Genomic DNA, 22,744 nt, shown 5'->3' with positions numbered 1-22,744 from the left:
GTGGCAAAATCCATCTTTTGATAAAGCTGGGTGAGGGATTGTAAGGAGAAAGAGGCGGCGTTTTCCACAGAAGGGGCCAACATCATTTGGTCAATAGATTTGGTTGTAATGGTGAAAGGAATGTCACCTGTAGGGGCAATTATGGCTCTTTGGGAAGGGACAGAGAAAGCTTGGCATCTTCGGGTAAATTCCGGGGCTTGGAATGTCAAAGGAAAGATATATTTGTGGAGGTTTGACTCTCAGAGTCCTATCTCATCTATCTTATCCATGTGTTTATCCTCTAACCAATGATGCAAATATAGGAAATCACAGTCACACATAATTTCGTTGATTCTATAACCCATGTCTACTAAGGGGATATGATCTAGGTCTATAACATGTGGAATTAGTGGATTAATGGCCTTATCCTGGGTCTTATTTTTAGATGGCATGACTGTAGAAGTTTTTTGAACAAAAATGAATATGCAAAGAAGGCTTACTGGACTCAGAAGAAATAACAGTCTGTGAAGCGAAAGGGAACAGTTAGGTCAGTGAATGTCAGAGTCCTGGTGGCGAAGAAGCTCTGATGGAGATCGCTGCAGGAAATTATGAATATCAGAAGACAATGAGAAGTGAAAAATTGAGAATGACAGGCTCTGGATTTATTTAAACATTTGTGACAAAGTCCCATTGGAAATGGCGCAGGAGCATTACTAAATGGTTACCTGAGAAAAATTAACTGAGAAACGGGTATTAAGCGGGAAAACGTTTAATAGGTGCAATGGTATAGACAAGTGGCAGGTGGAGAGTGGTGGAGGAAAAGTGATGGGGGGTGCGGCATGAACAAATAAGAGATATGCAGTTTTCGGAGGGGGTGATGGGTAGTAAGTAGTAACAGTGGGGACGGGTGTGAAATCACGAGGATGCAACACATAGGGGGTAGGGCGTGGCAGAAGAAACCACCTTCTGGACCCCCATCCAATGTCGGTAAGGGGAGAATGTAAAGGGGGGGTTGAAAAAGGACAAGGGTCGTGGATGGAGCGGGGGACCGGATCCCAAGGTGATGATCATGACTGAGGTTTAATCGCAAACAACAAAATAATTATCCACTTGCACCTTTATCATTTCCTTTTCAAACTTAGGATAAGGGGGAAATATAAGGTATGAAGTACTTTATCCCCCATGCATATAATTATCCTTTGAACTTAGGGTAAGGGATAAATAACAAAATATTTTGAAATACATAATGCATAGCATGCACTCTCCATTTTTTCCATATCCTCAAACTTAGGATAAAAGTTATGCATGCTGATATTTAAGAAAACCACCTAATCAACTTACCCTTAGCTAGACTAGCATTTTTTATTTTAATCTCTAGGGTGCACTTAGACTAGCAAACCCATTTTTATTTTCTTTTATGCAGAAAGAAAAACTATATAACCTATCCCTTATTTCTCCTATTGACCCAGATTAAACTGTTGGGTCAATGTCATTTTCTACCTAACTAATGATTTACCCAGATTAAATTGTTGGATAAACCTTTATTCTTTATCTAATTTATAGAAATTTAAAGAAGTTTAATCATGACTAAGTAGTATGATTAAACTAAAGCAAGTGATTATGGCATTTTGAATAAGCTGCGCACAACTTTATTTTACATAAATTAAGCAAAAAACTATGTATGAGTAGTGGCATTTAGACTTGCAACACTTTCAATATTATTCTCTTTTTGGTTTTATTTCTTTTTTTGGCGAGGTTCAATATTTCTTATTTTTTCTTCAATATTTTTGTTTTTCTCTGTATTCTTTTTCTTTATACCCTCTTTTCATTTTATATCCAATTTTTCTTTTTATTTGGAAATCATTGGAAGATTGACAAATATTTACAAAATAGGATTCCTAAGATACATCACTCAATTACCTTGAGATCCTATAAATTATAGGACCCTAACAAGAGTTTAACCCTCTTACCATGAAATGTAGGATTGTTCTATTGTGGGTTAGACTTCCAAGCTTACCCCTCCAGTGGATATGGCCAGAGATCCTATAAGACATTGGAGATTCAATAGGTTGATTCATCAAAGTGTACAACAACAGATTGGGAAATGGTATCATCACTTTCATCTGCATCTGTATTGAAGTGGACCTTAGTAAAGGTCTACCAGACAAAATCATCCTCAAGTACGAGGGGAAGTATTATACCCAACCATTGTATTACAAAAATACGACGTTCAAGTGTATAAGGTGTCAATATCCTACGCATCTTCAGAGTGTAGGTCTGTCTTCTGAAGAGGTGTTCTAATCCTAGATGCTGAAGAAATATAGCATGGATGACAAGACCTGAAGCCATCAACTAGTTCTAAGAACTCTATTGATCATAAAAATAATGTTTCTCAGCTAAAGAATCCACCCTTGGACAACTCGCCCTCTCGATATCCAATTTTGCACCAAGTTTTTGTGAATCATCTCCCCGTAGAGGAGAATCGTCTAACAAAGGACAGTGAAGTAGCATCAAAATTACTTGTGTTGACTATCTGTAGCCAAAAGCACTCTCACAAGTCTAACCATTCAAAAAAAAGTCAAGTCCAAATTATGTTAATACCCTCCATAGTGAAACTAATAGTTGGACTAACCCAAAAACACCTTGCAATGAATAAATTTGTAGAATTTATCATACTATGAAGGTTGAGATTGAATACCATTTCCTTTTATCATGTTCTTCTATTAATAATATAAGTCACGACTTTATTATTAATAATATAAGTAATTGAGCTTAATTTTTTTTAATAGTGATTGGTAGATTGTATTAGCAAAATTTGTGGAGTAATGTAGCAACATTATAAAATGAAACCTACAGAACCAACTTTTCCAAAAAGTTTCCTATAGAAGTCCTACTTTTGACATGTTTTCCTAACTAGGACAAAACACCAAATTTACGAGGAGGTATGCATGTCAATTCCCTAGAGAAAATATCGCTGAAATTACAACCTTTTGCTTTCGAACCAGACCATTAAACTAAACGAATTCTAGAAAATAACTTCATTTGTATATAAATTGACCAAGGATGTTTCCACACTAAAATCAAGCAAAACCATAGGAGGAGAGAAAAGAAAGTTGGTTGAATATGTTTTGGATGTTATGGGCATAGTGGGAAAAACTTCATTCCACTGCAATACTTCTAGTTGACTTCTCAACTTGTCAATTTTATTTGTCGGGATTCCTCGGCACGCCCATTCTGGGAATACCCTGCAATCATCACCATCCAGGATATGATGTCTCAGAGATTCATTTGGTCAAATACTTCACATGCCTTATCCATTTTCCCACATTTTGTATACATGTCTAGTAGGGAATTGCCCACATATACCTCAGACTGGAATCCCCTTCTATTTATTTCCTCATGTACCTCCATACCCTGTTCCAGAGCTCCCAAATTGGCACATGCCAAGAGAATACATTGGAATGTCTTCGAGTTTGGCTTCACACCTGCCAATTGCATTTCTCGGAAAAGCTTCAGAGCCTCCTCATCCCAGCCGTTCCGCGTAACACTTGCAATCATCACTGCCCACAACACAGTATCCCGTTTACGCATTTTGGCAAACAAATGGCATGCATCTTCTACACTCCCACATCTTGCATACATATCTACAAGGGCACTTTCAACAAAAACATGAGACTGGAAACCACTTTTGATTATTTCCCCATGGATTTCCATACCCTGTTCCAGATCGGCACATCCCGGCAGAACACTGGCATATGTTTTGGAGTTTGGCTTCATACCCACAAGCCACATTTTCTTGAAAAGCTCCATGGCCTCCTCTGCTTGCCCATTCTACGCATACCCTGCAATCAACACTATCCAAGGTATAACGTCTCGTTCACACATTTTGTCAAACAGATAGCGTGCATCCTCTATGTTGCTACATTTTGCATACATATCTATCGAGGCATTCGCCACAAATACATCACTCTGCAATCCGCTTCTTCTGATCTTTTCATGAATGTCCAATCCTTCTCTAATGTCTGCAGAGTCGACGCAAGCAGAGGGTACACTGGAAAATGTGAACTTATTGGGTTGAACGCCTTCTCGCCGCATGAGGAAGAACAACCCTAAAGCTTTGTGGGCTACCCTCTGCCTGGCATAATCCGCGATCATCACAGTGCACGAACATACATCACGTTCGGGTATTTGATCGAAAACTCTGTGAACGTCTACCAAGCTCCCACATCTTACATAGACGTTGAGGAGAGTAGTGTGTTAATGTGTGACAACCTAAGCCACAAGACACGTCCTCCAAGGTCGTGTGTCCCGTATTTTACGTGCCAGACACGAGAACGGCCCTAAAACGTGTCGAAAACGTTTTTCATTGTGTCCTGTAAAATGTGAAACATATTCGCCGGTTTTTATCGTGTCCTACATCTGGAAAACGCGTATTCTGTTGATAGAAAACGTTGCCTACATAAGCTGCATTTTTTTTTGAAAGAAACAAATAATTTTTTAGTGGGGCAACTTAATTATCAAGTCTAGGCCCTAGTATTGATATGCTATTCATGGTAATGTTAAATTCTTAAAGTAAAAGTGACATTCTCCTTAATCTTCATTTTCATTTTCATCCTTTTACTTAAATTTTTTACATTACCATGAAATGACTCAGGATGTTTGAGAGTGGTTTTGGCCTAATTGGATTTCATATGGAGAAAGTGGAATTTTAGATTTCATTTTAAAATGCAGCAGACTTATCAGTTTTTGAGGATTTCAGGATTGGGAGATTGTAATGTTTCCAAGTGACACCACCTGCCCGGGCTACTCCTGCCACCAGTAGAGGACGTGGTCTATCTCCTATAGCTCCTACTTCTAATTCTTCAGCTTCTAGAGCATAGCAAACTCCACTGCCAACTCCACCAGCACCAGCATCTACATCTAGAGGGAAAGGGAAAGCTATGGCATTTTCTCGCAAGAGGGGCAGAGGAAATCAATAGGATTAGACTTTAGTTATTTTCTTATGTGCTTGTAAGTTGTACATGAACAATGAACATTGAATATTCAAGAATCAAGACCAGCATATCACATTCTAATTTCTAAATAGTAAATTTTGATTCTATTTATTTTTTTAGAGTGAACTATGAACTTTGAGAAGTAATTGTATTTTAATTTGATTAGATAAGCTGCAACCCGCAATTCAATATATATATATATTTATTAAATATATATAAAATGTTTCCTCCGTGTCTCATGTCCTCGTGTCATGTGACTTAGGTGACAACTGTAAATCCTCTCCGAGTGATTTGTGCATGGAGTAATTTGCTCTCTGCCAAATCGTTTTTCCAAATGCAAACCTGCAAGAGAGAGACATAAGTAAAAGAGTTTGCGTCGTCGACCATGGCAGGAGTGTTCACTGGATTCATGGGATTGGCTTCTGTGTGAAGTTGAATGGCAGGGAGTAGTCTACCCAAGCAGAGGAATTAGTGAGAGAGCAGCCCGCGGGTTATTTCCGAATTCAAATTCCATGGTGAATTAGCTTCCCGGCGGCAAGAGGCGATGGAAATCGGAATGTCGCTCAAAAACCTGTCAGTGGTCCACATTAATGCGGAGGGTGGCAGAGCTGGGCAGAAGCTGCAGAAGGTGGCGGAGGGCGGCAGAGGGTGGAGGAATTGCCAGCCGGAGGTTTTTCCGAGTGGCGATGGAAACAAGGCAATTCCTCCGCCTGGGTAGACTACTCCAATTCTTCGCTTCTAGTGGTGTACTGCCTGAATTCATCGCCTGCAATAATTAATAACAATTAGCGTGTATATTAGTGATCGAATTCAGCGCTTCGAGTGGTGTACTGACTGAATCATGGCTTGCAATAATTAATAGATGAACAAAATTAGTAATTAGTGGCGAGTGGAACTGACCGAATTCATCGGTGGTCATGGAGAGAATATGTTTCAACATTGTACAAACCGCATTCATCGCTTGCAATAATTAATAACAATTAACGTGTATTTCAGTGGCGTACTGACCGAATTCAGCGCTTGCAATGATTAGTAACAATTAGCGTGTATTTTAGTGATTGAATTCATCACTTTGCAATAATTAGCATTTGTTGGTGTCAAGTCCACGACGCGTCTGACGCGATTTTTGAGGTTTGTGTTTCTTTTCCAAAATGGAAAAAACCTCGAGAATGGTGTTTGGAAATTAGTTGGTGCATAAATTCCAAGTGATTACATTCAACAAATTTTTTTTCCTTCTGTTCCCACATCCAAAACAACCATTTTGAATTCTGTTTTTTTACTCAGCGAATTGTTCTTTCGTGCCAAGACATGGATCAATTCTAGCAAATATTACTATTTATTTTTTTCTCTCCATAGATCAACTCAGGGCATAGGGATTGAACATTAAATATCTTGGTTTGCAGGATTTTACATCACTTCCATCACCAATTGAACTATCCCTAGAACCTTAAATACTATTAGTTTTAATATAATTAAATATAAATATATTTTACTTTGGATTTACTAATTACTAAAAAGACACCATGAATTGAAATCTCATTAAAAACACTTAAAAAACCCAACCATCCTTTAATTAGGAAAAAAATATGGAAAAAACTAATTGATATCAAATTAATTTACTGTATGATACTACAAATAAAGATTATTTTTTCTAACATGTGAGATGAAATGTACAACGTTGAATTTGGAACACTCTAGATTCTCTTTTGGAAATGTTATGGTTTTCCATGTAGAAATAACTCGAAATTTCTCTGCTAAAAAAATCACACTAAGATCAATAGGCACAAACTTCTTCTACTAAATTCTAAGGATGGAAAACTCACAATAGAAACATATGCAATCATTCAATCATAATGCACAAAGTTTTTTTACTGGGGACTCCTCTGTTTGTATTATATCATATGAGAACAATGATCAATTACAATCACTGCTTCAATGTTTGAAGCTCAATTTGCACTGCAATTTTGATCTCTCCCGACTCTGCTCTCGCCAATATTTAGACAAAATAGGCCTCCAGCTTCCTCCTATTTCCTTGTGCAATTCTTGCTCCTAAAGAATAAGGAAATATCCTATTTTCATGGGCATTCCCAAGATAATAAGCTCACTTGCATGCACAAACTTTGTACACTTGAAATAGTATACAATATTGTTACAATTGTGCATTTTCCCTCCATTTCACTAAGCAATTTGAATTGCATGCATGACTAGGGATATTTTTAGTAATTTGACTAGTTAATTGAGAGTTCAATGAGTTAACAATAGTTACACTACTCATTTGAACTCATATCGACTCTATTCTAGACTAGAACTAAGATAATTGACTTTCACTAAAGATAACACCTTTAGACAGCCAAATCTTAGCCACCAACTTGCACACAACTCTACTATTGGCCCACCAACTCAAATTGACTAACTTAACTGAGTGATTTGGCCATCTTACTCCTACTAATTGGTTGCCAACTCATCTTGCTGAAGGGAAAATTCGAATTTATTCATTTGACTAAGGCACAAGTCAAATGAAGCGTTTTCTTGCAACAATTTAGAACTCCCTCTTAGATATAAAATGGGTATGAACGACCCCAATCTTGTTCTTGTGGAACTCGAACTTGCCTCTTGACAAAGCCTTTGTCAAGATGTCTGCATCATGCTCCTCTATAGGAATGTATTGTAACATGGCAATCCTTCTTTGCACACAATCTCTAGTGTGATGGTCACTTATGTGTATATGCTTGGACCTATCATGAAACACTAGATTTTCAAAGAGTTTTATACAACTTTGACTATCACGAAGGATCAACGTAGGCTCTATCCATTGATTGAAGAGACCAACCATGATCTTCGCCATCCAAATAGACTTTCACGTTACTTGATTAGCAGCCATGTACTCGGCCTATGCTATGTTGAGTGCTACAAATCTTTGTGTCATGTTGTACCAAGAAACTGTTATTGACCCAACACTGAAGACTACTCCCGATGTGCTCTCCTTATTTAAGGGACTCCTTGCTCAATCTGCATATGTTAAGCCTTGGAGCTTCACTCCATTAGTATTCTTGTACCATAAACCAAAATCTGTTGTGCCTCTTGTTAAATTTCCACGATCTTGGGTTTAAATTAGAATCTTAAAATCTCTGACGCTACCAAACCAAGAATCTCAACAAGAACTACTTTTCACAATGGAAAATATAAAGCAGTGAATCAGATAATCAAAAGTATACACAATTTTTAAGAAATATTGTATAATAATGTACAACCCAATCTTCGTTATATTAAACCAAGTGCAAATAATACAATAGTCTATTGTATACAAGATACAATGACAAACATGTTGCGCAAACTCGATGTTGTATCTTGTCTTTCCAGTCCTTTTCTACTGTATTGCTCACTAGCTGCCCCTTAGTCCTTCAAAGGACAACCCATCGAGACTCCAGGAGGGCTGCCACCTAACACTCGTGCAAGTCACTTATGTAGTGTGTACATGGGCTGATCCAATCTACTCTTTGGGCTTGCCACTTCCTAAGCTCCAAACTACCAGGCTACCAATGACTTTAGTCCATCAAGGTACTCCACCTTGGCACCAAAATTCACCCAACCTTTAGCTCCTCTTTGTCACTTCAAGGTAGCTCGTCTAGGGATACTTTGGGCTATCAACACACTGCCCTCCACCAAACCAATGATGCCTAATTCTTCACTATAAGTTTTGCTCCTAATTGAGGTCTCCAACTGCCCAAGTTGACCTCAATACATGGCACTAATAGGCTACAATAATTCTGATCCAAAACTAACCCAAAAATGAGGATCCAACACACATCAAAACTATTGTCTAAGTCCGTGTTTGTTGTTGTTCCTCACTGTGATTGGTTAGGGCACCCACACGCTGCAACAACCCTTAAACCATTCACCAAACAACCTTTGAATGACTAGAACCTCTCCTAGTATGAGTCTTCTCCTCCACGCTGAAGGTAAGGGCACAAAACAACCCTTAATACTGCCCACGCTAACCCTTGTTGTGGTGGTATGGTCTGCGGCCTACCACACAACCCTGTTGTATCTCATGACACCCTTCAAACAAGGTTCCAATTCATACAAAAATCCTTAAAACAAACTTGTGTTCATCTCCTTAAGGCCTCGACCTTCCAGCAAGTACCCTTTGCCTCCTTCTCTATCTTTTCGGACCCCTGAACCAGCCCTAAAATAGTCCTTAACTTGACCTCGACCTTCCTATACTTGTCCTCTCCTTGCTACGGCTAAGACAGAGCTTCCCTTGCCTCCAACGAGTTCCTTTCTGTTATATGTGTTGCACTTTTGGATGGTTTAAATGACCTCCACTCACCTTCTATTTATACACAAATAGAAGGGCTCCATGAATTAATGAAGGTTCATGTCTATTTGACAAATTCTTCTCAAGCCTACATGACTTGACTGTCCAAACATTAATGACAACCACAAAAATTCATAACTTCATTTCTAGAGCTCTGATTTGGGTGATCTTCAAAGCATTAGAATTAGCACGCTAAGCTCTATCACCTCAAATTTTCTCATGCTCAAATTCTTCATGGTTTTGGCCCAAATCCCGATGGGTTAAAAACCCCAACCTTGGGTTCCAAGCCCATAAGTGACCCTTGTGGTTCTTTCCCTCCAAACCCTGAACCCTAGGGCTTGGAGTACCTCCCAAGCTACTAAAAAAGAAACACTCCCTCTTAGCGAGGGAGGTACTTCCAAGACTAGGAAGTAACTCATCATCATCATCACTACTCGCAACACTAGCCCAAATTTTGGCACTCACAATTGCAGCAATCCCTGTTATGTGAACTACATCTCTCTCAAAAGTGTCACTATCACTATTGGAAGCATCTTGATTCTTCTTCTTTTCCTATATCAATTTCCAATCCTTACATGATTCCATCTTGGAAGTTGTACGAGCACTCTTGTTCCCCACTAACCACACACTCTTCTTGAGTTGCAAAGTCTCCCTCTGAACCTGCAAGCTCTCTATCGAACTCAACTCCCTCTCAGCCTCTGGAACTTGGACTTTCTTCTCGAGAACCTATACCTACTCCTCTGAAGCCTGCAACTGCACCTACTTCTCTGGAACCTGCACCTACTCCACCTGCTTCTTATGATCCATAGGCTTACCCGTAAGCCTATATAGACCATGCTCTCTAACTCCAAGAATGATACTAGCGGAGCTAGAGCCTCTAGGCTTGAGTCTTGCCTTCCCATCCTAGAACAAGACCTCAAACCCTTCTTCTCGATCATCGAGAAATAGACCACGCCATATCTGAGTCCTGGTACAAATAGTACATACTGGACCCGCATCACACGTCTTGTCTCCATCCTGAATGGCACAACTCCCGATCCTCGGATCTCCAACTAACTCTTGTCACCCAACACCACATGCAACTTTGAGTCCCATTTAGCTAGAGTCTCAAAAACCTCTTGTGACCATGTCATATGTTTCATCGCACCACTGTCCATGTACCATCCATCCTCATCGATAGTACCCTACGAGAAATGAGAGATCATAGCAAAGTCCTCCTCCTCCAATCTCCTTGTGAGATCATCTATCTCAACAGAGGTGGCAACACCGACAACCTGCTTTCCTTTCTTCTTCTCATCATCTCCCTTCTTCTTCATCAGACATCTCAACGAAAAATGACCCATCTTGCCACAGTTGAAACACTTGACTTTACTCAAGTCCTTCTTCTGCTTACCCTTCATTTGTGCTGCAAGTGCCACATCATCATCGAAAGTCTTCTTATTTGAATGAAGATCCTCGTCTCACAACTCTTCCTGAATGAAGTCGTCCCACAACCTATTCAAGTCTGGCAACTTTTGGCATTATGATACATGTGTTGTCCTTGATGGCAACTCACATAGATGACAGTTCACAGTGCAACAGGTTAACAACAAAGGATTACAAAGATTGAAGAAAGAGAGTGGTTTAAGAAGTATATGTTGGTTCACTTTGTCCAAGTAGCGTGTACATGCAGGTCCATAGAACAAAAAGAGCATATACGTATACATGCACTCTCGCAAGAGGAAAAGCGTGTACATGTTGGAAAATCAAGGAAATTCAAGAGGAGACAATACTAGGGGTCAATACCATGGTATTAGCTCACAATATTGAGTGGAGTAACGACTATTTGGTCTCACCCAAGAATACCATGGGTCCTAAGTGGTTTTGGTCCAAGGTATTGAGAAAGGCCAAAAACTATATAAGGAGGAGAAGATCATTAGGCCACTGTGTGCAAGTGAAAGGGTTTCTAAGGAATACTTCTATCTGAAGTATATGTTATGTTGCAGGGGCTATGATTATGAGATGACCTGAAATATTTTGTGCACCTTGGATACAATGTTAGATCAGGATCATAAGAACTAAAATGACTTATCATTGCATGATCTGATGTTGATTGGGCTAGATCTAATTGCTTAAGCATGTTTTATTCTGTAAATGTTATGATCTGGGTATGACTGAAGTCTGGAATAGCTGTGAAGTTTTAAGTTAGTATTTGCATATCTATACATTGGTTTGCTTTGGTAAAAGCGCATATACACACTGGTTCGGCACATCGAAGTAGCATATACATTATGAAATATGATGTTTGAAGTTGCAGTTGGTTCTGGTTGTTGATGCAGAGTTCTGGGTTCTACTCTGTGTTCTGGTGATTGTGTTCTGGTGTCAGTGTTTTGAATGTTTAGATTGAGTGATTGTGATTTCCTTCAGTGATGATGGGTTTTCAGTGATTGGTTGTATTGCAGTGGTGATTGATTTTGAGATTCAATGTTTTTGATGGGTCTAGTATGAAAATTGGATGAAATGTGGCCTTCAGATAGTGGTGTTGTGTTCCAGGAGTGTCAGGTCTAAAAATTTATGAAATGTGGTCTTTGGAGGAAGAGAGAAGGTCGTAGCCTTCTGTAGGCCAGCGCCTATGTACTAGTAAACATATCAGCTAGTACAAGAGCCAGGGGGTTGGAGCTCCCTTCCAATAGCAGCTAGAAAATGAGTGAAGGTTGGAGCCTTCTGTAGGTCGGCGCCTACGTACTAGTAAACAGATTGGCTAGTACAAGAGCTAGGGGGTTATAGCTCCCTTCCAGTAGAAGCTAGAGAACAAGAGAAGGTTGTAGCCTTCTAAAGGTGGGTGCCTCTATACTGGTATGAGTCTACACCAGTACACTATTGTAAACATGTTTTTCTTATATTAAAAGAAGACAGCAATAGGTGGTTTTTGTCCTGCATTGGGTTTCCACCTTAATTCTTGGTGTTCATGTGTGCTGCTTATGTGTGATGGTTTATTCTGTTATGGTTACTATTTATATGGTTAATGAAGTACTGATGCACTGATTAAAGATCAACATATGATGAATTAACTAAATCATAAGTTCGCTGGATATATGCGGGTTGCTTTAAAGACAGTTGCGTGTACACACGAGTTACCTTCATTGAAGTAGCATATATAAATCTGAGTATGAAATGAAAAAGTTATTGATTTTATAATATTGATTCACGCCCACCTCTCAGTATTATTTCCATCAGCAACTTCTCTCTGGCTACAATCCCTTTGATGAAGGGCTTTCATTCCTCGGTGAACCCTTTCAAAGAAATCCTCACCATATCTCCATCTGAAATCGTTAGACTGGCGGTAGCAAGTTCTTCTTTGACTTGAGACAATCTCGTCATATACGAAGTCATGCCTTCACCCTTTATCATCTTGGTGGACTTCATCTTATCCTCAAATACCAATACCCGGTTCTCATTCTTATTCTGGATCAAATTATGAAGAGCCATCTACATCTCATGTGTTGTGTTCTTCCCAGACAAATGAGGTATTAGGGCATCCTTCACACCATCAATGATGATCAATCTTGCCCTTGTATCAAATCTTCATATATTTCTAGCTCCTTAGGGTCAATTGGCTTCTTGATGGATTTCTCGGAAAATTCCCAGATCTTGTTGACTTGCAAGACCAACTTGATCATTTCCTTCCATGGACTATAGTTGGAAAACCCCTCCAATCTATCATCATATTGGATACCAGCCTGCAACTTTGGCATTATCGCCTACAATGTGACCAACTACCTCTTAAGTTATACTTCTTTGCGCACAACTTTGACTTCCAAAGTAGCTCAAACACGCTTTGATACCATGTTGAATTTCCACGATGTTGGGCCTAGGTTAGAATATTAAAATATCTGACGCTACCAAACCAAGAATCTCAACAAGAACTACTTTGTATAACAGAAAATATAAAGAAGTAAATCACATATGCACAAGTATACACAATTTTTAGCAAATATTGTACAATAATGTATAACCCAATCTTCATTATATTAAACCAAATATGAAGAATACAACATTGTATGGTATACAAGATACAATGACAAACATGTTGCGCAAACTCAATGTTGTATCTTGCCCTGCCGGTCCTTTTCTCCCATACTACTCACTAGCTGCCCCTTAGTCCTTTAAAGGAAAACACATCGAGACTCTAGGAAAGATCCCACCTAAAACTATTGCAAGTCACTTTTATAACATGTACACGGGCTGATCCAATCTCCTCTCTAGGTCGGCCACTTCCCGATCTCCAAACTGCCAGGCTAGCAGTCACCTTAGTCCATCAAGGTATTGCATTTTGGCACCAAACTTCACCCAACCTTTAGCTCCTCTTTTTCACTTCAAGATAACTCGTCTAGGGCTACTTTGGGCTATCAACACACTACCCTCCACTAGACCAATGATGCCCAATTATTCACTATACGTTATGCTCCTAATTGAGGTCTCCAACTACCCAAGTTGACCTCAATACATGACACTTATAGGTTGCAATAATTTTGGTCCAAAACTGACCCAAAAACGAGGATCCAATACACATCAAAACTGTTGTCCAAGTCTGTGTTTGATTTTGTTCATCACTATGACTGGTTAGGGCACCCACACGCTGCAACAACCCTTAAACCATTCACAAAACAACCTTTAAATGACTGTGACCTCTCCTAGTATGAGTCTTCTCCTCCACACTGAAGGTAAGGCACAAAAAACCCTTAATACTACCCACATTAACCCTTGTTGTGGTGGTATGACCTATGACCTACCACACAACCCTATTGTAGCTCACGGCACCCTTCAAACAAGGTTCTAGCCCATAAAAAATTCTAAAACTCGTGTTTAGCTCCTTAATGCCTCGACCTTCCAGCAAGTACCCTCAGCCTCCCTCTCTAGCGTTTCGGACCCCTGAACTAGTCGTAAAATAGTCCTTAACCTAACCTTTGCCTTCCTGTACTTGTCCTCTCCTTTTTGTGGCTAAGACATAGCTTCCCTTGCCTCCAACGAGTTCCTTTCTGTTGTATGTGTTGCAATTTTGGATGGTTTAAATGACTTCCACTCACCTTCTATTTATACAGAAATTGAAGGGCTCCATGAATTAATGAAGGGTCATGTCTATTGGATGAATTCTTCTCAAGCCTACATGACTTGATTGTCCAAAAATTAATGACAAATTCAAAAATTCATAACTTCATTTCTAGAGCTCTGATTTGGGTGATGTTTGAAGCGTTGCAATCAGCATGCCAAGCTTTATCACCTCAAATTTTCTCCTGCTCAAATTCTTCATAGTTTTGGCCCAAATCCTGATGGGTGAAAAACCCTAACCTTGGGTTCCAAGCCCACAAGCGAAAGGCCAAGTTCTTAGCCTTAAAAGAGAGACTTGGAGTTGTGGAAAGACCCTCTGATGAGGATATTGATTGAGTTGGACATTGAGCTTTGGGAGCTCCTAGGGGCCTGGGGTACTTGCTGGAGCTATATGAGCAGTGGGTGAGTGATTCACCATCCCTTATGGAATACATAGCCCAACATGTGAGCATAAGGTGAGTGTTTCACCTTCCCCTATGGAGTACACTATATGAAAACAAGGTGAGTTGTTCACCTTCCGCTGTGGAAACCCCTACATACATCCTACCCTTGTAGTCTGGGGCTCTTGGGAAGTACATTTCATTTGGCCAATGAGTTAGGAAAAGTGGTTACGGTAAATTTGTACTCTGACAAATGCGTCAAGTACTATCATATTGCCTATGACTAGGATGCGTGATGTTCAACATCTTGATAACTAAGGATCAATCCTAGTTGGGGTTCTATCCCTAGACATGAGGACTTTCTTCTGTCATTTTGGCAAGAGTGGTAGGGTCTTATGATAGACCCTCCTTCAATCCTTTCTTTTTTGACTATGATATCAATCTTTAGTAGATATGAACAAGTTATAGAGATGGCACATGATGGACACACTAGCATAACAATGGATGAATGTTGACAGGTGGAATACCTCCCTAGTTGAGAGGGAGTGTTAAAGAGTGCAACTAGGGGTTAATTCCCCTTCCTAGAAGCCTTATATATATATATATATATATATATATATATATATATATATATATATATATAGTGTTGAAGAGTCATGTCTCTAAGAACATGTCCATTCATTAGAAATAGCTCATACTCATATAAATAACATATTTACCATAAGTTACTACCCACCATAATTTAAGCAAGTACTTGCGTAAAACATGGGATAAGGAAAACATGTAAATACATATACTTACTGGGATTTACTTCCCGCCATTATTTGCAGGTTCCTCAACACTTTAACAAATATGGGTATAAATGTAAATCTGAAAACGTACTTGAATTTAATTTACAAAGTGTTGTAGCTACAACCACCCTCCAAATTTTTTCCTTAGCCCATTTTGGAGCCTCCCTACCAACTTTTCACAACAACTTGTCTTGCTTCGTTGAATTCACAAGCTTCAGTGTTTTTCTTGCACAAAGGCAGACTGTCAATCAATCCTTGATGCATTCCCCTCACAGGTTGTTCATCTAGACTTGGTCTAGTTGCGGGCTAAGTAACTCCCCCAAGAAATTATGCAATTCTGGAGGGAAACTAGCCTTCCCTTTGGGAATTGCGCAATTTTGTCTGGCAGCCTACTAGGGTCCAAAATTACGCAATTCTACCAGTCAACCCTCATAGAGAAAATTGCGCAATTTTCCCCAGTAAGGCTGCTCAGCCCAGAATTTGCACAAATCTGGGCAACAGTCAGCTGTTCTGCCCAGAAATTGCGCAAATCTCCTGGGCAGCCAGCCCAGCACCCAGCTAGAAATACACATTTTCTCCCAGCAGTCAAACAGCCTCTTGCATATGCAGCTAAGTTGACCGGTTCCCTTCGGGACCGAGCAAAACTAACATGCATGCATGGGTTTCTTCTCCCAAGGCAACATGCAAAGGCATCCCTTTTTAGGGATCTAGTTTTACCAGTTGGAGGTTACATGCAAGGATCAGTTCAAAGGCCTCCCACCAAGTGTCGCTTTCCATATATTTGTGGCATGCACGTGTTACACAACATTTTTTCAATGTCCTTGTACTCCTCATTCCAGGATATTGGAGGACCTCTACAGTGAAACCTACATACTATCCCATCATGAAGAGACTCCCATTATGTCCGTCTTCATGAGCAAAACAATTTCTTTTTGCATTATTTCTCAAGAATCTTCCATTTACCCTAGTTTACAAGACCGACGCTAATGACTTGTTCCCTCCTTACAGCGATTCGCAGAGATTGAAACCAGGACTAGCACCATATGGTGCAACTGAGCCTTTTCTTAGTCACGCTGATCCTCTTTTGGTAAGTTTTTTAAATACGGAGTTGAAGCTTCCAGGTCTAGAAGCTTCGTAATGGAAGTTTGGTAAATGGCTGGGCTGGATGGAGTTGAGGAAGTCATTTTGGGCTCCTTTCCCCTATTAAGATGGAACAAACCCTAGAGATAAGGCCTCTTCCATGATAAGAGGAAGCATCTCCCCTCCATCCAAGCTATATAAACCCCTCCTTTTCCAAGCTAAACTAGTCTTAGTCTTTTTGGAGCTTGAATAACCAGCAAGATATCGTAGCTTGTAGCCTTCTAGTTTACGTTTGTGAAGGGATAATAGTGTGTTTGGTTTGGTTTGAGACTAAATGGAAGAAGCCTTAAAAATTCCATTGTTGGGGCTATCCATGAGATGCTAGCAGAGGTGTGGGAACCTGGATACGTCGGAGGAAACCTGCAATGTCAAGGCTTTGGTTGTAATCTCTTTCTGAACTTATATGAATACAACTATTGATTGATTTCCTACATTAAGTGTTATCTTACATTTGATGGCTTAAGATTCCTTAACCTTTTAAGTAGGTTGAATGAAATTTGTATGCTATCATGTTTGTTGTTGTTGTTTGTTTGCTTGTTTCAGGTATTCAAAGGAAGGAAACAAAAGGTAGTTGGAGTAAGGAAGCAGGATCATCACCAAGCGGAATAGTGTTCTAAGAGGTAGGCCCTCTTATTTGATTCTAGCCTAAGGAAGTTTTCACTAGATTGTTTGTTTGTGGCTAGACCCACTCTCTCGGGCTAGAGGAATTGTCTTTCTCTACATCAATAATTTACCTACACCACAAATTGGTGACTCCGCTGGGGAGCCAATCCTCTCGTTTGATTAATTTTTCATTTTCATGGTTTGTGTGAACTTTTGTAGTATCAACATTTCCCTTTAGTTCTCTCTGCTTTGCCTGGTTTACTGCTCTGAGTTTGAAATTTACAATGGCATGCCTGGTTTTGGCCTTTGAAATTTTTATTTTTTTTTCTTGAAATCCTCGGTCAGCGCATTTAATTTTCTGACAGTCACACCAATCAGCATGAGTTTCTCTAAAACAGTCACACCATACCCCCTTCTGGCACTTGTTGTCAGTTAGGCAATTGTGTTTTTTCCTGTAGGTGAAGATTAGGGCTTCTCCTGAATCATAACCAATGTGTCTTGCCCTCATAATTTTTGCCTCTTAGCCTGTTTGAAGGCACACAGACACTAGCCCACCCCTTGATGTGTTAAGTATGGCCCTGTGTGAAGTTCTTTTTTATTTTTTCTTTGAATCCCTTGATCAATGCTCTTTTTGGCCCAACAGTTGCGCCAATCAAGTTTATCGTCACTAGTTGTAGTTTGTCCAGTGGTGTCGGTCGTGATGATCAATTCTAGTTGTAGTCTGGCCACTTGTGTTGGTCGTGCTGATCAACGCTAGTTGTAGTCTGGCCAGTCGTGCCAATCTCTGAGTTAAGAAAAAAAAATAATTTTTCCCATTCCAGTGCTAGTGTGTGTTGACCCTTAGACTCTCTTCTTCCACCCAGAAGTGACTAGGATTCTTTGTTTGCTGGTTTTGATTGATTGATTGGCTTGAAGTCTCATTGCTTGAATTTTTGAGTTTTTTGGATGATTTCTATGACCCTAGGGCATCTAGGTGAATTATCGTTCATTTTTTTGTTTACTCATTATGTCAAGTTTCTAATTTGATGCTTCATTTAATCCATCTTTCAGTTGCAACATCTTCATTGCTTCATTTTCAATTGAATGAGTGAAAGAGTCTCATTTGTTCTCTTATTTCGAGTGTCTCTTTTCTCGTTCTGAGCATAGATTACATTGCTTGGTTTGTCGATTGAAGCATTTATGTGTTTGGTTTGTTCGATTTAGGGAAGAAGTTGTTTTTAGTTTCATTTATCATGCTTTGGATTTGATTGATGCTTGTTTGTTCGGAATTGTGAAAATTTTCATTAAAAGTGCTTTATGTGAAAGATTCATTTTGCATTTTATGAAAAGAAGAACATCATTCTAGTTTACTTAAGTGAAAATATTGCATTAGTAGCGTCATTGAGAAGCTAGAATTGCATCATCATAAGCATTGGAAATGAAATGAAACTTCTTTTGTTGTTAAGGGAAGATTAAGTGCATTTAGGACATATATTAGTGAAAGATTTCATTCTTTGATTGTTGCATTGATTGTGTGCTCTCTATCCCTCAATTAGTGTTAACTTTCATTGAAGAAAGATTTATTTTCTCATATAGATGCATATAGGAGTTTTCAGATGACAGCAGTAGGGCCTTGGAATTGAAACCTAATTCAAGATCAATCATTAAAATTTATTGAATTAACCTAAGGAAGAATTGAAACTTAACGCTCACATTTAGTGGTCTAGGCTAGAGACGTGTTTTGGCGTCTTTAAACCTAGCAACTGTCATTAACTTTAGACAATGCTAGTATAGACTTGTGCTCCCAGTACCGTCACGTATATAAAGGGAGACCCAACTAGGTTTGCAATCCTTTATGAATATGAAGCTGAGTTTGCCACCTTGTAAATGTGATACACTGAACACAACATTCAAGGAGATTGCATGTTCATACTTTTCGGTTTTCCAAGAGGTATTCTACAGTTCACAGTGACGTGGTAATCATTTTTCCTAGATTATCCTGAGTAGTCATTTTGATCTTTTTGACTCTTTAAATTTAAAATATCATCGAGCACTTGTCCTTTCGAGCTCGTTAAATTTGAAAGCGACTAGAGTCACCTTTCGTCCTTTTCTTGACTCTTAAAATATGAAAAGGAAAATTTTTGTTTCAGTGTCTTAAAATAAACTGCCCATGAAATATTCTTGGTTAAAGTTATCTTCCTTAGTGATTCTTTAGAGTTGATTCCAATGGCAACATTCCGAAATTTACTAGTCAAGGATTCCCCTCCGATGGGATTCCTAGTCTTTTTCATTCTTTTGGAAATGTTGGCGCTTCTTATATGGCAATGTTGTCCCTTCCTGGGTTAAATATTGGTTTACCTATTTGGTTATTTTCAACCTTGGTGGTCCCAAGTGTCCCAAATCCTGCCCCGGAATCTCCTTCATTTGGATCACATCACATTGATTCTAAGGTTGACCTCTCCCCTTCTTCCCCTATTTCTTCATCTTCCTCTTCTACTTCGCCTAGTGAAAGTTTGAAATCCAGTAACTAGGAGGCTGAGAAGAAGAAGAAGTCAAATAAGAGAGAGCCCAACCGTGCAACTGTTACTCCAAATGCACCTCCCATAGACAAACCTTCCTAGCCTCCACGGAAGGTCAAATTCCCTTGTAATCTGTGTAAGGGCGACCATCTACTTCGAGGCTATCCTGGCATTCCCAAAGTCTTAGAGGTATGGTATTAAGACCTGAATCGACCATTCGCATCAACCTCTGGAGATCATGTCAAGGCTACACCTTTGGCTAGCGATGGTAAGAAGAAGGGAAAGATTAGATTCCCCTGTAGGTTATGTTAAGGGAAGCATCTTCTTCACCTTTATCCTACTATGGATAAAGCCTCCAAAGTTTTGGAAAACCTTACAGCTCCTTAACCCCAACTTCCTGTTGGTTATTAGAGGATTTCTTCTAACCCTCTCCTAGTTGGTAAAGAGATTGACTTCGATTCATCTCTTGCCCATCCTGCTCTTCTTGAGCATGACTCTCTTTTGTCTGTTCCCGACCAACCATTGGTCAACAAGAGTGTCGACTCGGCTCCATCTTCAATTGTTCACTCTGTTCCCAAAGAGAGTAGTGATCATAATGCTCATGTTCTTCTCATCTCCTCAGATTCTCATGAACCGAAGGGTGACCCTCCAATCCCAGTTGTTCAGGAGAGTCCTTCTCCTTCTCCTACAGGGCATGGGGGCAATCATATGATACCCCCACCAAGTAGTTATGTCGTTTCTTTTGATTTGAGTGAAGTCACTTCCATAACATGTACATGGGCTGATCCAATCTTCTCTCTAGGCTGGCCACTTCCCGATCTCCAAACTGCCAGGCTAACAGTCACCTTAATCCATCAAAGTACTGCACTTTGGCATCAAAATTCACCCAACCTTCAGCTCCTCTTTTTCACTTCAAGATAGATCGTCTAGGGCTACTTTGGAATATCAACGTGCTACCCTCCACTAGACCAATGATGCCCAATTATTAACTATAAGTTATGCTCTTAATTGAGGTCTCCAATAGCCCAAGTTGACCTCAATACATTGCACTTATAGGTTGCAATAATTATGATCTAAAATTGGCCCAAAAACGAGGATCCAACACAGATCAAAAATTTTATCCAAGTCTGTGTTTGATGTTGTTCCTCACTGTGACTGGTTAGGGCACCCACACGCAACCCTTTAACCATTTACAAAACAACCTTTAAATGATTGTGGCCTCTCCTAGTATGAGTCTTCTCATCCACACTGAAGGTAAGGGCACAAAACAACCATTAATAATGCCCACGCTAACCCTTGTTGTGGTGGTATGGCATGTGACCTACCACACAACCCTATTGTAGCTCACGGCACCCTTCAAACAAGGTTCCAGCCCATACAAAATCCCTAAAACATACCCGTGTTCAGCTCCTTAAGGCCTTGACCTTCCAGAAAGTTCCCTCAACCTCCTTCTCCAGCTTTTCAGAGCCCTGAACTAGCCCTAAAATAGTCCTTAACCTGACCTCGGCCTTCCTGTACTTGTCCTCTCCTTTTTGTGGCTAAGACAAAGCTTCCCTTGCCTCCAACGAGTTCCTTTTTGTTGTATGTGTTGCAATTTTGGATGGTTTAAATGACTTACACTCACCTTCTATTTATACACAAATAGAAGGGCTCCACAAATTAGTGAAGGGTCATGTCTATTGGATGAATTCTTCTCAAGCCTACACTTGATTGTCCAAACATTAAAGAAAACTTCAAAAATTCATAACTTCATTTATAGAGCTCTGATTTTGGTGATTTTTTAAGTGTTGCAATCAGCATGCCAATCTCTATCACCTCAAATTTTCTCATGCTCAAATTCTTCTTGGTTTTGGCCCAAATACCGATGGGTACAAAACCCAACCTTGGGTCCAAGCCCACAAGTGAAAGGCCAAGTTCTTAGCCTTAAAAGAGAGACTTGGAGTTGTGGAAAGACCCTCCCATGAGGGTATCAATTGAGTTGGACATTGAGCTTTGGGAGCTCCTGGGGGCCTGGGGTACTTGTTGGACCTATATGAGCACTGGCTGAGTGATTCACTGTCCCTTATGGAACACATTGTAGCATCCATTGTCATTTTAATTTTATTTTCAGCTTTATCAGAAAATGAAAAAAATAAAATATTATGTTATAACGGAATTAAAAGATAATGCAAAATTCTGAAAAAATGATTTATTTTATATTATTGATGGATTTCGAACGTGATAAACCTAGGAGAAGATCTGAGTTGTCTAATCAACAAGCAACAGATCAAATGATAATCACGTTGTTAACAAGGATGAGGTTTAATTAAAAATCGGACGCGAGAAATTATAAACTAAGTTAAAACCTCAGTTAATCAGGGCCGTTCACTTGAAGGATTCAGATCCAACGGTAATCACGGGGTTAACAAGGACGAGGTTTAATTTGGAAAATGGACGCAACGGATTATAGAATGTGATTTAATCGAAGTCCGGATTGATCACAACCACTCATCATGAAGGGACAAGATCCGATGGATATTGTGTCAAAACGTGCACGGGTTTTATTATAAATTTCGGACCCGAGAAGTCAATGAACTGTAGTTTTGTTTCCTCTCGGTTTTGTGGGGAGGTAAAGATTTATGGAAAAGGTGGATGCAATAAAGTTTTATTCAATGGGCTTAAAACCTCATTGACTTCCGAAGGATCGGACCATCCGTTGAAGGGGTGATTGGATGGTGTTCATGCTCAAATGTGCGTGTGGGTTAACAGCTTAGGTGGACCCGATATGTAATGAACTGGGGTTTCTTTCCTTTTGGGTGATGACTACGGTGATTGGTCACGTTTCTTTGTGTTTCTACCAATCAAACACTTCTAATACATACGTGGGCCCATAACCCACAAATCCACGCATGGAGTTTTGTAAAAGATGCAATTTTGTTGTGTTTAAGCAGTCTAGATATCATCAGAACATCTA

General features: G+C 39.6%; 1 pseudogene; it reads right to left on the bottom strand.

The window, feature by feature from the left end:
• Window positions 1-3,255: 3,255 nt before the first annotated feature.
• Window positions 3,256-3,789, bottom strand: LOC149238439 (putative pentatricopeptide repeat-containing protein At3g23330 pseudogene; annotated as a pseudogene).
• Between the last annotated feature and the right edge of the window lie 18,955 nt (window positions 3,790-22,744).

This window comes from Pinus tabuliformis, chromosome 8 (assembly GCF_031772625.1).
Source record: "Pinus tabuliformis cultivar Carrire ecotype Pingquan chromosome 8, CPIR1, whole genome shotgun sequence".
NCBI lineage: Eukaryota > Viridiplantae > Streptophyta > Pinopsida > Pinales > Pinaceae > Pinus > Pinus tabuliformis.
Note: the sequence above shows the minus strand (reverse complement) of the source record. Positions and strands in the feature narration are given on the sequence as shown.